General features: G+C 43.8%; 1 pseudogene; it reads right to left on the bottom strand.

Annotated features, from left to right (window-relative positions):
* Nucleotides 1–508: 508 nt before the first annotated feature.
* Nucleotides 509–6,000, bottom strand: part of LOC124975485 (leucine repeat adapter protein 25-like) — a 28,293-nt pseudogene continuing 22,801 nt past the window's right edge.

Here is a 6,000-nt window from a genome sequence, read left to right as displayed (position 1 = left end):
TGTGTTAAAAGGCTAATGACCAATGATTTTGTTGTACAATAAGAGCTTAGTCTGGACCCAGTGGCACATGCCTGTTATCCCAGTGGCTAGGGAGGCTGAGACAGGAGGAACATGAGTTCAAAGCCAGCCTCAGCTAAGGCAAGATGTTCAGCAACCCAGTGAGACTTTGTCTCTAAATAAAATATAAAATAGGGCTGCAGATGTGCCTCTGTGCCCCAATATCCCCTCCCCCCCAAAAAAAAGAGCTTAGCAAAAGGAATTATTTAAAAACAAAATGAATATTTATTATGGTTAAATGATACTATTGGTATATCTAAATTTGAGGTAAAATAAAATACATAACTACTGTTGAAAGAAAATATTGAAAGGGAGAAGAAGAATTCAATCTTATTAAGTCAAATATAATTTTATTAAAAACTTGAGTAGTAAATAACCATCATCTTTCTTTCTTTCTTTCTTTTTCTTTTTTTTCCCCCGGAGAGTACTTAAGTTTAGGCTGGCCCCTAAACTTAAATATCCAGCGTGGGGCCTTAGCCTTTTATGGCCTTGGATAGTTGCAGGCATGGGTCTGCAGGCCCTTCTTCAGGGCAGTGGATCCCAGGGACCGCAGGTGGGATGCCCCTGAGCCAGCAGCTGCCAGTAGCAGCAAAAGATGAAAAAAAGATGGGAGTCAGGCATTCATCCCAATCCCAGTGGTGCCAAGGAGAGTGCAAGATGCTTTGGGCCCCAATGCCAAGCTGGGGGTGCGCGTATATGGGAGAAGAGGAGGCCTAGTACTATGGGCAACGCAGGTACCCACCCAGTGCCAGCCAGCCAGGAGGGGGTTGGCAGTTTTGCCTGAGGGGCATGTGCCTGGTTCTCCTGAGAAGTCAGGTGGTACAGGTGGAAGAGCAGACACTGTCTTCTGAAGACTTGCTCAAGGGTGGGTTTGAGCCTTTTTGCACGGGTGCATTCCCACCCACCCCAGCTCTTCAGAGGCTGATGTGGAAGGCGTCCTGCAGCCACTGATCTCGGGGCGTTGTGTGTCTGGGGCAGTTCGGGGTGATGGGTCAGGGCAGGCTGGCATCAGGAGGCTCATCGTCGTCAGAGGCATCCGGTGGGTAGGAGCTGTCCGGGTGAAGGGAAAATGACAGGTCCTGGCATAAACTCGGGTCTTGGCACAGGTGTTTGTAGTCCTGGATTGATTCGTACAGGCCCCGCAACTGGTACAGCAGCGACATGGCCAACTGCCTTAATCCCACCATCTCCTTGTGCAGCGCGGCTAGTGGCGAGTCGAGGTTGACAGGGCGACGCGGGCCGGCGGCTGGCCCCGAACTGGCGGCACCCGTGGCGTGGCGCGGCCCATCCAGGGCGCGGGTGGCGCGGCTCGGCTCGTCGTGGATGCTGCTGCGCGGCGCGGCTGTAGACGCGCTCTGGCTCCCGCCACGAGCCCCAGTTCGCGTTGAGGACGCTCAAGTCGCGCGGTAGTGACGGGATCCTGGCTAGAGCACAGCCCGCGCCGCCCCGCGCCTCCGTCGAGGGCCGCCCGTTCTTGGCCGGGCCGGCAGAGGGCGATGTCACCTCCCTCCCCGCAACAGTCAGCATGGACCGCCGCCGCAGGCTCAGTACCTCGCGGCCCGGCCGGCTCAGCACAGTCGCCACCCGCAGGCCGCGCTTTTCACCATCATCTTTCTTTTGAAAAATTTTCAAAAGTCAAAATCTCTATATCATACAGTTGGTTTCGGTTTGTACCTTTATTCATGTTTTATACCATTCTTACATATACGTTTGTTTATTTTTGTACCAGGATCTGAACCCAGGGATGCTTAACACTGAACCACATTGCCAGCCTTATTTTTTGATTTTTATTTTGATACAGGGTTTTGCTAAGTTGCTTGGGTCCTCACCAAGTTGCTGATGCTGTCCTCTAACTTGTGATCCTCCTGCTTCTGCCTCCTGAGTCTCTGAGACTACAGGAGTTCACCACTGCACCCAGCCCCAATCTGATTGTTTAAATTGTGTTTTAAATCTAGAGGATATTTTCTAGATAATTAACTTAATTTTTAATATTTGATTCCATGTCAGTTTCCTTTTCTTTCATGTTGCTTTATAAAAAATAGTCACCATGACTTTTTGCACTCCCTAATAACCTTTTAGTGCTCAGTTTAAATTTCTAATCTTTATAAAGATCAGCCTCTCCCAGTGCTTTGTCAAACCTGGTCTTCATAAATCTTGTGCAAGTCATGTTTCTATACTGCCTTTTTTTTTTTTTTTTTTTTTTTTTTAGCAAATATTTCCTGTTTCCTTTATCAAACTTTAAGCTCCTTGGGAGCAGGAACCATATCCAGTTTTCTACTCTCAGGGCTTTTGTGTGTGCTAGACACATAAAAGTTATGATGGTACATATTTGACTGCATGAATAAGTTGGGATGTGATACCATTTTATTTTGAAGGCAGGAGTAGATCATTTGAAAGCACTTTTAGGAGAGGAAAAGTTTATTTGGCACTCAGTTTCAGGGTCTCAGTCCTTTGATGATGGGCTCCATTGCTCTGGGCCAGAGGTGAGGCAGAACAACCTGGTGGAAGTGTGTGGCAGAGAAAAGCAGCTCAGGATGTGGCAGTTAGGAAGCAGAGAGCAAGCTCCACTCACCAGGTAAAAAAAAAAGCGGTTTTCCCCTGTGACCTAACTCCTCCAACCACACTCTACCTACCTAAGTTACGACCCAGTTACTTTGTACCAATGAAATCACGCACTGAATTAGGTTAATATACTCATAACTCAGTTCACCTCTAAATGGTTTTGCATTATTTAACATGAGCTTTTGGGGGACATCATATATCTAAACCATAACATACAGTAAATTATAATAAAATAGAAAAAAAAATATTTTAAAACTCAAATAGCAAAGTTATATGTTGCTCAATCTTTCCACCTTCTTTTTTTTTAGTACAATGATTTTATCAGGGACAGGACTAGAATCAATTTACATGTGTGTACAAAACAAAAACTGTTTACTTATTTATCCTATCTTCTAAACATGGGTTATTATAAAATTAAAATTAACTTACAAATGTCTAAAACAGATTAAACTGTTTCTAAATTCAGGGATTTTATCTTTTATTCTTTCATTAATTTCAGTTAATTTTGTTTATGGCTAAATTTCATATTTTGTACTAACAGAAGGCAATCATAACTTCAAAAAATGTGTTTATTCATTCCTGGTACAGAACATATGTAACCCTTTTATCCTTATATTTGCATTAGAAGAATTTTCAGTGTTTGAAAGATAGTCATTCTTATTACCTCCTCATAAACAAAGGATGGCAAAAACATGTTAACTAATAAGAAATAATAGACTTTCTCTCAACTGTCAGTTTTGATGCTAAATAATAACTATTCGAAAAATGAAAGAGAAAACATTTTACCCAAAGAGTGAGAATAAAATCCCTGAATTATAAAATTAATTTTGAAAACAGCTGAGGCTCTTATCTTACTGATTCCACCTACATAAAGAAACGTTACATAGTTTTTAAAGATAAATTATTTAAATATATTTTTTAAATAATCAAATTAATCATATAAGCAATTTGAATAAAAATGGTACATTAATTGCTGATTTTAATGGATAAGATTAAATTATTGATTCTCACCCCAGGAAAACCCTAAGGAACTAATGTGTTCTTTGAGTTTGAAACTATGACTTCTGTAGCTTTTAAATCAGACTCAAAATCTGATTTTTTGGGGGGGGTGGATTTAGTCATAGAATATATTTGCAGAGCTATGTTTCACCTTCCTTGATTTGGAAATATGGAAGAATAAATGTTTGAGATATCCCTGCTTATGATATTCTGTATTCACAAAAAGAGTTAAACAAAATAGGCTTCTATGTAGATATTTTATAACACTTAGAGCAAAAAATTAAATATTGCTGAAGAACATTACAGAAACTTAACAGTATGAATTGTGAAAAGAAAGTATGTGTAAACCATGAATATTTTTTTATTTTCTGAAGTTTGCTATTAAAAGGGATGACAGAGAAAAGCGGCCACTAGTCTCCCACCTTCCCCACATGTGCTCTCCAGCCAGCTGCCAGCCTGCCCCAATTACCCAATCCTTCCCCCTCTGTCCCCCCATGAACAGAACGAGGCACTGAGTGAGGACCTAGGAACTGACCACTTCTCTTCCTCCTCTGTCATCAGGTTCCATCAGTTAGCTGAGTACAGTTGGTCTTGAATGCCTCCTTTTCCCCAAAGCAGAAGCCCCACTGGGTGGGGCTTCAGCTTTTAAGTCCTCTCACAGCACACCAGATCCTCAAAGCTGGACAGTAGAGAGCAGGTGTGATGCTCTTCACTCACTAGTGAAAGAATTGCTGATTTCCTATGAAACCTCTTATTTATAGTTTCTAAAAGTTTTTGCATATTAGTTTATTTAATCTCATTTAATCCTCACAAACTCAAGGAGTGTATAATTTTCCCATTTTTGCAGCTAACTCACGTGAGGCTCAGAGAAGGATAACACAGTCAGGGCCTTTGTTTCCTGACTGTGTGACTGGTTAGTTGCAGAGTGAGGCTCAGTCTGGGTTTTCTACCCCAGGAACCAAACAAGACCCTGTCTGGGGCCATTTTAAACCTCAGAGAACAGTGCAGGTTTGGGCCGGCTGTGCTTTTCTCCTTACTGCTGAGCCCCAACTGGGAAGCCCAGGATAGAGAAGCAGGAAGCCCAGGGAAGAGCAAGGGAGAGGCAGGTGGCTCCCTGTTCTTGCACAGAGGGGCCTGCACTGGGTGCAGACTGAGGGTCCTGAGGGCCTGCAATCCTCTGTCCAGGCCTTATTTAGCTCCCACTTTTTGCAGATGGGGCTCTGCATTAAATATGAACAATGATTTCTGGTTTCCAGAAGCACTTGACTGGTGAAATTCCAATAATCTATGGGCAATTTTCAGTTGAATTTGTGAAAATGATTAAATTGAGACCCAGCATCTGACAACTTTTCAGTTACATTCTTCAGACCTCCTGAAAAACTATTCCCATGCAATAGCTGGTTGCCTGAGACATTGTACCACCATAAGGGGAAACTGCCCAGTTCCTTTTTTATTATTTCTTGTGATTTCTAAGTTTCATAAAGTTCTAAAAACTTTATTTATAGCATCTCCATGGTGTTTGCCTTATGGAGAGCTCCAACCTAATGCCTTCCCTCATGGACTAAATCAGGTGTCCCTTCTCGTGAGGTCTGAGTTGCTCCAAGTTGTGTCTATAGCCTCTGGTAGTGGGGGAGACCCTTCATCTGGAAAATGCCCCAGAGCTCTCTCCTGGCCTTCAGAGAGGAGGGGGTTGCAGATAAGCATCATCCTGTCCCTGTCCCCTGCTTTGGCCTCTCACAGTGAGGCTTGGTCTAAGTTGAACAAGTCTAGGTGATGTGGATGAATGCTTCAGTGTAAAGCTGCTGGTTTCTCGTTTTGCAGAGTGATTTTGCAGTTTTGTGATTTACTTGGGGTTATGTCACCAGGATCTGGTGTGCTAGGCCCTGGGGAGTTGGGCGGGTAGTTCAGTCTCCTGAACAGCAGATGCATATAGCTCGACAGGCCGGTTACCACATCTGTCTGGTGGAGTGTTGTTCTGTTTTTTATAGTGCTGGGGATTGAACCCAGGGCTTCACACATGCTCAGCAAGTGCGCTGCCACTGAGGTATAACTTCAGCCCTTTGTAAATTTTATTTTGAGAGAGGATCTGAGTTGCCCAGGCTGGCCTTGAACTTGTGATCCTCCTGCTTCAGCCTCCCAAGTAGGTGGAATTGCAGGTGTGCACCATGCACTTAGTCGTCTAGTGGGTTCTTACCTCTTCTTTGTAGAGCCCCTGCCTAATGCCAGGTGCTGGGCTACAGCAGGAGCCAAGCAAAGTCCCTGCTCCCACTGAAGACACCTTCTATGGTGGCTCAACCCAGGCAGTTTACTTCTGACTCATGCCTAGACCTGGCAGGGACATCGACCCTGAAGAACCAACCTGGCAGCTTGTTGAAGGTTAAA

This window comes from Sciurus carolinensis, unplaced genomic scaffold, assembly GCF_902686445.1.
Source record: "Sciurus carolinensis unplaced genomic scaffold, mSciCar1.2, whole genome shotgun sequence".
Lineage (NCBI taxonomy): Eukaryota > Metazoa > Chordata > Mammalia > Rodentia > Sciuridae > Sciurus > Sciurus carolinensis.
This window is presented reverse-complemented; position numbering and strand designations above follow the sequence as displayed.